We start from the raw sequence: 11,551 nt of genomic DNA on the forward strand, positions 1-11,551 counted from the left end.
CACCCCTCTAGGTGGTCACAGAGCACCAAGCTGATCTCCCTGTGCTATGCGGCTGCTTCCCACTAGTTATTTTACATTTGGTAGTGTATATATGTCCCTGGCACTCTCTCACTTCATCCTAGCTTACCCTTCCCCCTCCCCATATCCTCAAGTCCATTCTCTACTCCCTTCCAAATTATTGCCCTAAATTTAAAGAGCCACAGATCCCTGTAGTTCTGATGACATAAGGAGAGGATTATGGGAAGGAATCTTGGCACTAACATGTTAAAGATAACGTAGACAGTGGTGTAAAGAATTCAAGGGTTGGAAAGCAACTATACTCCAATAAAAATTAATTTAAAAAAAAAAGAATTCAAGGGTTGGGAATTCCCTGGCATTCCAGTGGTTAGGACTCTGTGATTTCACTACCGAGGGCCCAGGTTCAGTCCCTGGTTGGGAACTAAGATCCCAGAAGCTGCGTGCCACAGCCAAAACTGAAACAAAACAAAACAAAAGAATTCAAGGGTTGCCTGACCTCATTGCCACTTTCTGCTGGTAACCTCAGAACCCTGCTTGACTTAACTTTCTCAAGTCTCAACTTCCTAAGTTGTGAAATGGGGATTAAAAAACAGTACCTTCCCCACAAAGATAATGTGTGGGTTAACAGGATTATGTGTGCAAAACACGGTATCAGGTGATAGAGAAGGAGCAGGCAGTAAATGGGAGCCATCATTAATAATAAAAAAGCAGTTATAGGAACATAATGGTCCAAATGGTACAGAGATCAGAAGTAAAGTCTGCTTATTTATTCCTCTCAATACTCAAAGAGTTTTGTATCATGAACCCTGAAAATCTTAACCCTAGAAGTATTTATATTTAATTTGTATTATCCTCCAGAAAGTATTAACACTCCATAACATAACTGCTTTTAATTCAAGAGAATAAAAACTTATTTTTATATGAATACTTTTAAATTGTATTATACTTATATTTTTTAAAAAATTGAGCTACTTGGGGCTTCCCTTGTGGCGCAGTGGTTGAGAGTCCGCCTGCCGATACAGGGGACACGGGTTCGTGCCCCGGTCCGGGAAGATCCCACATGATGCGGAGCGGCTGGACCCGTGAGCCATGGCCGCTGAGCCTGCGTGTCCAGAGCCTGTGCTCCGCAATGGGAGAGGCCACAACAGTGAGAGGCTTGCATACCGCAAAAAAAAAAAAAAAAAAAGAAAGAAAGAAAAAGAAATCCAAGTGGAGATGCCAATTAGGCTGTTGGATACACAAATATGAAGTTCAGGTAAGAGGTCTGGGATGGAGTGTGTGAGAGCTGTCAGTGTATACATGGTATTGAAAGACATGAAACACTATGCACGAATGAGTGTAGTTAGGAAAGAGACCCAAGGACTAGGTCCTGGGAAGTCCAGTGAATTGAGTTTGGGAACAAGACAGGGAGTCAGCAAAGGAGACTGAGAAGTGGCCAGTGAGTTAGAAGAACCAAGAGCTTATCCTGGAAGTCGAGTTCCTAGTTGAGAAAGAAGTGATCAATTAGAGTTAAGGCTGCCTATAGAGTGAGTAATGTGGGAGGACTGAGAAATGGCTATTGGACTTAGCAGTGTGGAGGTCATCAATGAGCTTGATAAGAGGACCTTTAGTGGTGGGACAGACATGAGTCCAACTGGAATGGGTTCGTGAGAGAATGAGAAAAGAGGAATTGGAAACAGAGAGAAGAGGTAACACTTTTGGAGAGTTTAGCTGGAGGGAAAGTGGGAGTCCAGGGAAAAAGTTTAAAGGAAAAAATTATAGCACATTCCTATACTGATGGGAATATTCTTGTTGAGGGTTGGGGAGGGGAGGGGAGTGGAAGAGAGAAACTGGGGAGAATTGCTAGAGCTGTGTTCTTGAGTAAATGGGAAGCAGTGGGAGTGTGTGCACAGATGGAGGAGCTGGCCTGAGCTAGCAGCCTGGGCAGCTCTGTGTTAGTAAAAAAAAGGAAGACAGAGCATAAGGAATTGGAGGTGTGGGAACTTCTGATTGCTTCTGCTTTCTCAGTAAAACCAGAAGCAGGCTTATCAGCTGAGAATGAAGATGGAGAGAGGGCGTTACAGGTTTGGAGGGAGAGGAGAAGGTGTGAAACAGTTGCCTAAGAAAGCAGGATGGTGAAAGGTCTAGAGAGATGTGGCAGATGCTGGCAGGCACTGAGGGCCCTCTTGAGGTCATGAATTTATAGTGAGACTAGGCAGCATGGTCAAGTGCTTGTCCCAGTGCAGTTCAACTGCAGAGGTGTGGGCAGAGAGTAGTAAGAAAGCTGGAATCAACCAGGATTGGGAGTTTGCCAGGCAAGTATCATAAAGAGAGAGGAGGGGACAAAGGAATCAAGAATATATATAAGAGAGTGATTATCGTGATAGACTGTGGAAGGAAGAAGGAGGGAAGTAAGGACATGAAAGAATATGAGGAACAGTAAAAAAGGGGTTGTATTTGTAGACTGTGTGTCCCAGTGTGGTTGAAGAATGACTGGTTTTGAGTAGCAGAGAGATAAAGAGCTGGAAAGATGCAGATGTAAGCTATTACATATGGAATGGATAAGCTACAAGGTCCTACTGTATAGCATAGAGAACTATATTCAGCATCCTGTGATAAACCATAATGGAAAAGAATATATATATATATGTATATGTATATATATAAAACTGAATCACTTTGCTGTACAGCAGAAATTAACACAACATTGTAAATCAACTATACTTCAATAAAAAAATGGAAACAAAAAAGATCTGTAAAGATAGAAGGCAGTGATTGGGAAGAAAGGATGCTGGAATCAGAGATTAACATGTTTCAGTAATTGGTGGAGACAGTCTAGAGGTATATTTTGGGCTGAATTTTGCTCCCTTGAAATTCATATGTTGATGCCACATAACCTCAGAATGTGACTATATTTAGGGAGAGGGCCTTAGTTAGAACAAGGCTGGTAGAGTGGGCCCTAATCCAATCTGATGGGTGTTCTTGTAGGAAGAAGAAATTTGAACACACAGAGAGATACCAGAGGTGCCTGTGCACAGAGACATAGGAGGACACAGCAAGAGGACAGCCATCTGCAAGCCAAGGAGAGAGTTCTCAGGAGAAACCAAGCCTGCCAACATCTTGATCTTGGACTTCTAGCTTCCATCGATGTGAGAAAACACATTTCTGTTGATTAAGTCACCTATTCTGTGGTATTTTGTCATGGCATCCCTAGCAGACTAGTAGGTGTGACCATGGGAGTGAGTGGCCTAAGCAGGGTGGAAAGCAGGAGGATTGGAAGAAAGCAACTGAGAGGGCTGGATATTGGATTGGTGCCTTGCAATGAATATTAATATCAACTATTATAACAATGGTAGTTTGGGAGAGAATGACTGCATTTGGAGAGCCAGGTGCTAAACTCTTCAAGGAGCCAAAGGAATTAACCTTGAGGGGGAATGAACTGAGGGTGGGAGACGATCACAGTATCATCCGGCGTTGAAATTTACAGTCTCTCCAGTCAGTATTTAACCACCCGTCTCTCATCAACTTTTAAGCAAAGATGTTTAAAAACCTGAAAATATTTAATTTGGCTTTAAGTATTTCTCACCTTGAGACATCAGTCATAGAGATTCTAACAAGCAATGAAATAAGGTAAGGAGGAAGGGGGAGAACAGGATAATCTCTGAAGAGGGTAACTGGCTACCAAGAAACCCAGAAAGAACAGTGTTTTACAGACTTATTAGGGTTTAGTTGAGACTTCATAAGTTTTTATTGCCAATATTTTGTACTTTGGAGAGGAGTGATTAAGAATACCTTTTATTAATGGGACTTCCCTGGTGGCACAGTGGTTAAGAATCCGCCTGCCAGTGCAGGGGACACAGATTTGAGCCGTGGTCCAGGAAGATCCCACATGCCAAGGAGAAACTAAGCCCGTGCACCACAACTACTGAGCCTAAGCTCTAGAGCCTGTGAGACACAGCTACTGAGCCCACGTGCCACAACTACTGAAGCCCACACACCTAGAGCCCGTGCTCCGCAACGAAGATCCAACACAGCCATAAATAAATAAATAAATAAATAAATAAATAAGATACCAAAAAAAAAAAAAGAATACTTTTTGTTAAAATTTATAGAGGGTAGAATCCTTGAGCAGTTCCCACCTATCAGTGTTGTGGCTTCCAGGAATTTTCAGTGTCAGTGAGGTGAGCTCCCAGTCAGGGCCCCCTTCAAAATAATCATGATAAATTGACATCTCTTGAGTATCTTTGTGCTAGGCACTGTGGTAGAAGCTTTCACATACATTAAAAACGAACAAAAAATAATTTTTCACAATGACACTAAACTGAAGGCATTAACTCCATTTTGCATGTAAAACAATGGATCTAAGAAAAATTTTTTAAACTTCCAGGAACTAGAAGTTAAGCCCAGGATTTAAGACATATTCTTTGAACTCTTCCACCATGTTCACCCTGGTCTGACACACGTCTAGGCGTTAACCCCCTCTTCCACTGCAAATAGGTTTCAAGTTTAGATATTTGGATTCTTTGGTAGTGGCTGCCTACATTGTTATTTTGAAGACACACTGATTTCAGTGGGAGAAACATACAGGCCAGAAAAATGACTGATGTCTGCTGTGGAGACGGGGTCAGGGAAGGGAAACATGCATGACTAGTATATCCCAGGCTTGGTCAAGCCCCAAAAGATGTCTCTAATGATGCTTTCAAGTCACAGATAGTTATGAAGATTTGGAGGGGGGGTGGTGCAGGACCAAACACCATTTGGAAGACCGTTCAGCAAGGGTCACAGAAGTGAATGAAGAGGATATGACTGGCTGAAAAACTTGATAAAGTTGTGAAAAGGGAAGATAAGTAATTTCCTTATCTTTGGTTATCCCATTAATGAGAGCATCTAATGAAGTCTCCCTGGACAATTTTAAAAATTACTTAATTTCTCTCCTAAGAAAACTCTTTCTTAACCTGCCTCCTGGAAAAAAAAAAAAGAGAGAGAGAGATGTGTACTCATTAAAAAAAAAAAAACCTTCCTGAAGCCATTTGTCTCCAGTGAACTCCCGATCTTCTTGTCAAGGAATTCTTCCTAAATCAGGATTTTCTTGCTGGTCCTCCAGGAACTGGGAAGAGTCACTGGGCTGCCTTGCTTATTGGCTGCTTTTGGCCTTGGCTTCCTGTTCTCAACAGCAAAGCTGAGGAAATCCGCAGGATGCCTGCTACCAAGGGACAAGGTGACTCAAGAGGAAACACTCCACCTAAAATAGTCCTTGTGTACAGTCTCAGAGTCACTCTGGAATCAGAATTAATATATCATCCTGGAATTAATTCCATAGGTGGTTGGAAGTGGAGAAGAAGGAGGTAACTGAAAGAAGTTTATCAAAGAAAAAAATTTGCCACAAAGATAAAAGCTGAACTGCAGAAAAGGCTGATATTCAGAAAGAAAGTTCATCCTGGGAGTTCAGAGTGGATGCATTGTGATTCCCCCCACTCACTGTGGGCACAAAGTTCTAATCCTGATCCAACCTAGGGACCCACTGGGAGTGGATGTTTCCTTCAAAACACAGTAGGAACGCAGCAGTAGAATAGCTATGTAAACAAAAATGGACCATTGGGATGCAGTCGCCTTCATTTTTGTGTTTTTAATTCTTTCTCTAGAATTATCTGGCCCAAAATGTCTATAGTGCAGTTAGATTCTAGATTTATCTCCAACGAATGGTAAACCTCTAGCATATTGCCTCCTGAGAGACGGGAAGTCATATATGATTCATATCCAAAGTTCCCTGAGCAATATTCTGTATTTGGAATGACCTCTCAGACTCTTGTCGTACCTTCCCTTTACCCTCTTCTCCCTGGCTCCCAGCCTTCCAGAGTCCATTTATTTATTCCAGCTCTTCACAGTGAAGAGAAACCACATTCCACCATTTATTCTTTAAATAGGTACTGAGCAATTACTACATAGTGGGGAGACTACTGAGGCGAAGAACACCCGTCCTTGCCCTCAAGATGCTCTGCTCAGGGTCTGATAGGGGAAATACAAAAGTTCAAGAGCTTTGGAATACAAAATATTGAATCTCCAATAGATTTAAGCATAGGCTTCTGGGAAGTACAAAAAAGTCCCAGGAACTTTGAATGGAGCTGAGGTTTCACAGGAGATTCCTAGGAAGGGCCGGGACAGAGCTGAGTCATCTAGCTTAACAGAAGCCTGTAGCTGGGCAAACTGAGACTCAGTCAAAGATAAATATTCACTGGGGGATAAATGCAGTGTATAAAGCTCAATTGGATCTTGGTTTGGAAGACAACACGATGAAATACATTTTGGGGACAGCTGGAAAAATATCCATATAGATAGTGTTAGACTATATTAGAAGTTGTTTTATTTTGGGTGTAGAAGTGGTGTAGTTATGAAGCAGGTTGTTCTCAGTTTTAGGAGATAGATACACCTGAAATGGATTTAGCAAGTGGTTTAGCAGAAATATGAAATTTGAAATAGCTTTGCAGAAGAAGAAGGGGGAGGAGGAGGTGAAGGATGGATATATGGTAGACAGATAAATGAAGCAAATGTAACAAAATGTTAACAATTGTTGAACTGAATTTGGATGTGCATTGCACTAGTTTTTCAACTTTCCTGAATTTTTGAAAATGTTCCTAAAAAATAGTTGAAGAAAAAAAAGTTCCCTGGTAGATAGTTGCATAAATGCCAACACTACCCAAAATTCAGAGGGTGCTTTCATCTTGGGAATACAAAGTAGAAAATAAATGCTCTGCCCAAACAAGTGCCTTAGGCTGCACAGAAGCACTGAGGCGGGACAGAGAGTGGTCCACTCTGCAACTCGGAGCAAGTAGAGCTTGGCTGTGTCCAGCTGCCCGAGTGGGACACAATGGATGGATGTTGCTGGGAGGGTGCGTGAGAAGGAGCTCAGAGCTCGAAGAGTCTGAGCTGTATGTCAGGCCGGAGAGTCTGGATCTTATCCTGAGGAAGTCAGAGCCACTTAAGAATGGAGGGCATTTTAGAGGCTTGTTCTGGTTTCAGTTTGAAGGATGGATCAGAGTTTGGAAGGCATGGAACCAAGAGGTCATTCCAGAGACTACTGCAGTAATTCCATCAGAATTAAAGAAGGCCAGATGCTGGTGAGGATGCGGAGCAACAGAAATTCTCATTTGTTGCTGGTGGGAATGCAAAATGGTACAGCCACTTTGGAAAACAGATTGGCAGTGTCTTACAAAATTAAATATACACATACCATACAACCCAACAATCTCGCTCTGAGATATTTACTCAAGAAAAGTGAAAACATGTATAGGAATGTTTACAGCAGCTTTTTCATAATCACCAAAACCTGGAAGCATCAACTGGTAAATGGATAAATAAATTTTACCTTCATGAATGAATACTATGCAATAAAAATGGAGTGAACTACTGATACTACAACATCATGGATGAATCTCAAAAGAAATATGTTAGGTGAAAGAAGCCAGACTACATCCTGTATGACTCCATTGATAGGACATTCTGAAAAAGACAAAGCTATTGGTATAGAAATAAGATCAGTGGTTACCAGGGGCTGGGGTGGGGGGAGGAGTTGACTATAAAGAGGCACATAGAACTTTCTGGGGTGATGGAAATACTTTATATAGTATTTTTATTGTGGTGGAGTTTACACACTCATATACGTTTATCAAAATTGTATGAAGTGTGAACTTCATTATATAGAAATTATATCTCAATATGCCTCACTTTAAAAAAAGGAAAAGAAAAAGAATAATATGACCTGAGGACTGACTGGATAGAGAATAGGGGAAGGAAGAGCAAAATATGTTTCAATGGTCTAGAAAGCAGACATATTAATAAAAGAAGTGGTACCTGATGCAGCCAGTTAACTGCTGCAAGAATGAAATGCTGAATAAAGTTACATTGAGGAGTATTTCAGAATATATTAAAACATTTTCAGCCATTTTTATATTACTTTAGGGGCCAATTTGGCACAAGTGTGAGGAAAATGTTACTAACTTTTAAAAGCATATAATGGATTCTCAAGAAGAAATTTATGTTCTGGGAACACATCAAGTTTCTGTGTGTTTATATATGCATGCCCATGCCTGTCTCAAAGCATCTGATACTCTTCCTTGGAATATGTTTTTCACGGATTTTACATGTTCTTTAAACAATTAAAATGTATACAAAATGCTTTCTTAGTTCTAATTAATGAAAAATACTAAATATTAATTTTTTAAAAAGAAAAATGCCTATAATACAGTAGCAGAAGTGGACATGGTAATAGTCTGGAGAGAATTTAAGAAGGTAGAATTTTTCCAGGAAGTGATTTTTTGGATAAGGTATGCATGCACATAGGGATATGACCTATCAAGTAAGAATACTACTGTATTATTTGTGAAGAAAAAGACTGGAAATAATCTCACTCCCTATTAATAGGAAACTGGTTAAATAAATTATGGCATAATTTATGCCATATAATGGCAGTCTATAATAATGGAATACTATACAACTGTTAAAAATGAGATTAAATCTATATGCAATGATGGCTGAGTTAGAAAAACACTGTATATAATATTGCTATTTATATAACAAAAAGGTATGATCTATCTATCTGTCTATCTATCTTTACATACACATTATATAGGCATAGAATGTCTCTACTACAGGAGCTGTTTTATCTGTCAGGATCCATTCAGGAGACAGAAATTACACAATAATTTGAATAGTGAAGGTTTAATATGGAAAATGATTAATAATTTACTAAATGGGAATAAAAGAATTCTGAAGAATACCCTAGGGCTTCCGACACTGAGAACACTTAGCTGGTTTGAAAAGCAGTGGAGTTTACCTTAGGGCTGTAAGAAACCAAGAGTCCACTCTTGAAAACTGTGCTCACAGCATGGAGGCAGTGGACAGAAAACTGCCTGGTGATCAGGCTTGGCTTGCCAGGATCACCCCAGCAATGTTTTTTTTTTTTTTGGATCTGTCACATCAGGCAAGGGAAACAAAGAAAAAAATAAGCAAATGGGACTTTATTAAATTTAAAAGCTTTTGCAGAGTGAAGGAAACTACCAACAAAATAAAAAGACAACCTACCAAATGGGAGAAGATATTTGCAAATGTTATGTCTGATAAGGGGTTAATATCCAAAATATATAAACAGCTCATACAACTCAAAAAAACCGAATAACCCAATTAAAAAATGGGCAGAAGACCTGAGTAGACATTCTTCTAAAGAAGACATACAGATGGCCAATAGGCACATGAAAGGATGCTCAACATCACTAATCATCAGAGAAATGTAAATGAAATCCATAATGAGATATCACCTCACACCTGACATAATGGCTATCATCACAAAGACCACAAAACAACAAATGTTGGTGAGGATGTGAAGAAAAGGGAACCCTTGTTCACTGTTGGTGGGAATGTAAATTGGGACAGCCACTATGGAGAACAGTATGGAAGTTCCGCAAAAAATTAAAAACAGAACTACCATTTGATCCAGGAATTCCATTCCTGGGTATATATCCAAAGAAAATGAAAACACTAATTTGAAAAGATGTATGTACCCCAATGTTCATAGCAGTATTATATATAACAGCCAAGCTATGGAAGCAACCTAAGTGTCCATCAACAAATGAATAAAGATATATATATATGTGTATGTATATATATATGAAATATTAATGAAATATTACTGTCATAAAAAAGAATGCAATTTTGATCTTTGCAGCAATGTGGATGGAACTGGAGTGTATTATGCCTAGGGAAGTAAGTCAGAGAAAGACAGATATTTTATATTTCACTTATACGTGGCATCTAAAAAAATAAAACAAACAAATGAATATAACAAATAATAAACAGACTCGTAGGTATAGAGAACAAACTAGTGGTTACCAGTGTCGGGGGGCAAGACAGGGAGAAGGGATTAAGAGGTACAAACTACTATGTATAAAATAAATAAGATACAAGGATGAATGTACAGCACAGTGAATATAACCAATATTTCATAATAACTTTAATTGGAGTATAATCTATAAAAATATGGAGTCAACTGTGTTGTACACCTGAAACTAATATAACATTGTAAATCAACTATACTCCAATAAAAAATAATGATAATAATAAAAAAGAATACACTAGGTCTGAGAAAGGGTACCCAATAAAGGAATGAACTTGGAAGAGTGAGATCCTCAAGGTTGGACACAGACCTCCTTGGAGAGGGGGCAGCCCCTCTGATGGTGTAGTATTTTGGTGGGTTGCCTCAGGTCGGAGCTGGCCCACAGTTGACAAACTATAAGTCACAGACCAGGCTGACAAGTTGAAAATTCCTCTACTGGGGAAATTGTAGGCTGAGGCTGCTGGGAAAGAAATCACTAGCCGGGGGGGTGCTGATGAAACTCAACGGGAAACTGCCTCATGGAAAGAGCTGTGGAACTTGTGGGAAGCTGGCTGGGCCATGACTGGACTCACTGGAAAGCTGCCAGGAAGCTGCTTTACAGACGTGTCGCTGAGCTGACCCTGGGGAACCGGTGGGGGCACCCACGGAACTTTCTGGGGTGAGATCCATCGTTGGGTCTCCCATACACCAGCGCAGCACCACAGGAGCAAGAAGAACGGAAAGCCCACTAAAACCAGGAAGAGAAGCCCATTTTTCCTCCAGAGTCCCTTCAGCGTCCCCTACTGGCCAACTTTAACATCGTGTCAGCTGGAAAAGGAAAGATGTGTCATTATCACAAGCAGAGAAATGAAGGGGGGATTTGGGTCTAAAAGGAAATAAATTCATAAATGCCACGGCTGGTAACAGTTATATCTGGGGAGAAAAACTGGTTGATCAGGCTCAGATGTGAGAGAAATGTACTTTTCACTGCACATCTTTCTATTGCTTGATTTGCGGGAGGGGCACCACAAATTTTCTTTAATACATCATACTGCATTTCATACCGTAAAATAAGAATGCTGTTGATGATGGTAATGTGCCAGTCATTATTTCAAATGCTTTTGCTGTATTAAATCACCTAATCTTTCCCCGAAGCAGTCACTCTTATTAGACCTAATTTTTATACTGGAAGAAACTGAGGCAAAAAGAGATTAAATAATTTGCCCAAGATTAGCTGGCAAGTGATTGAACTTTGATTGATAATCTGGCTGCAGAATCTGTGCTCTTAATGACTAAGTCCTACGTCTGTCAGTATTTACTTTGGCATAAAACATAATGAATGAGATATGAGTCCTTTATACTACTCATCTGATATTCATCAGATACACCCCATCTCTGACTCCCCTTAGGGGTGGGGTGGGTCACGTGATTAATGAGTTGTGTGTGTTCATTTCATTATTTGTGAGAGAGCCCCAGTAACTCCCATTCTCCTTTTGCACAGACCCTCTGTGTTAACTGTAATGGTTAGATAGCATGAGCAAGAAATAAACTTTTGATTTTCTAAGCCCTTGATACTTTGATGCTGCTTCTCACTGAGGCAAAATCTAGCTTATTCTTACTGATATAAATGATGTGTTTCTGATTAGAGTTAAATAGCAAAATGTGTTTTATAAAATGCCAAATAAGATA

Source organism: Mesoplodon mirus, assembly GCF_964341445.2.
Source record: "Mesoplodon mirus genome assembly, chromosome: 6".
Classification (NCBI taxonomy): Eukaryota; Metazoa; Chordata; class Mammalia; order Artiodactyla; family Ziphiidae; genus Mesoplodon; species Mesoplodon mirus.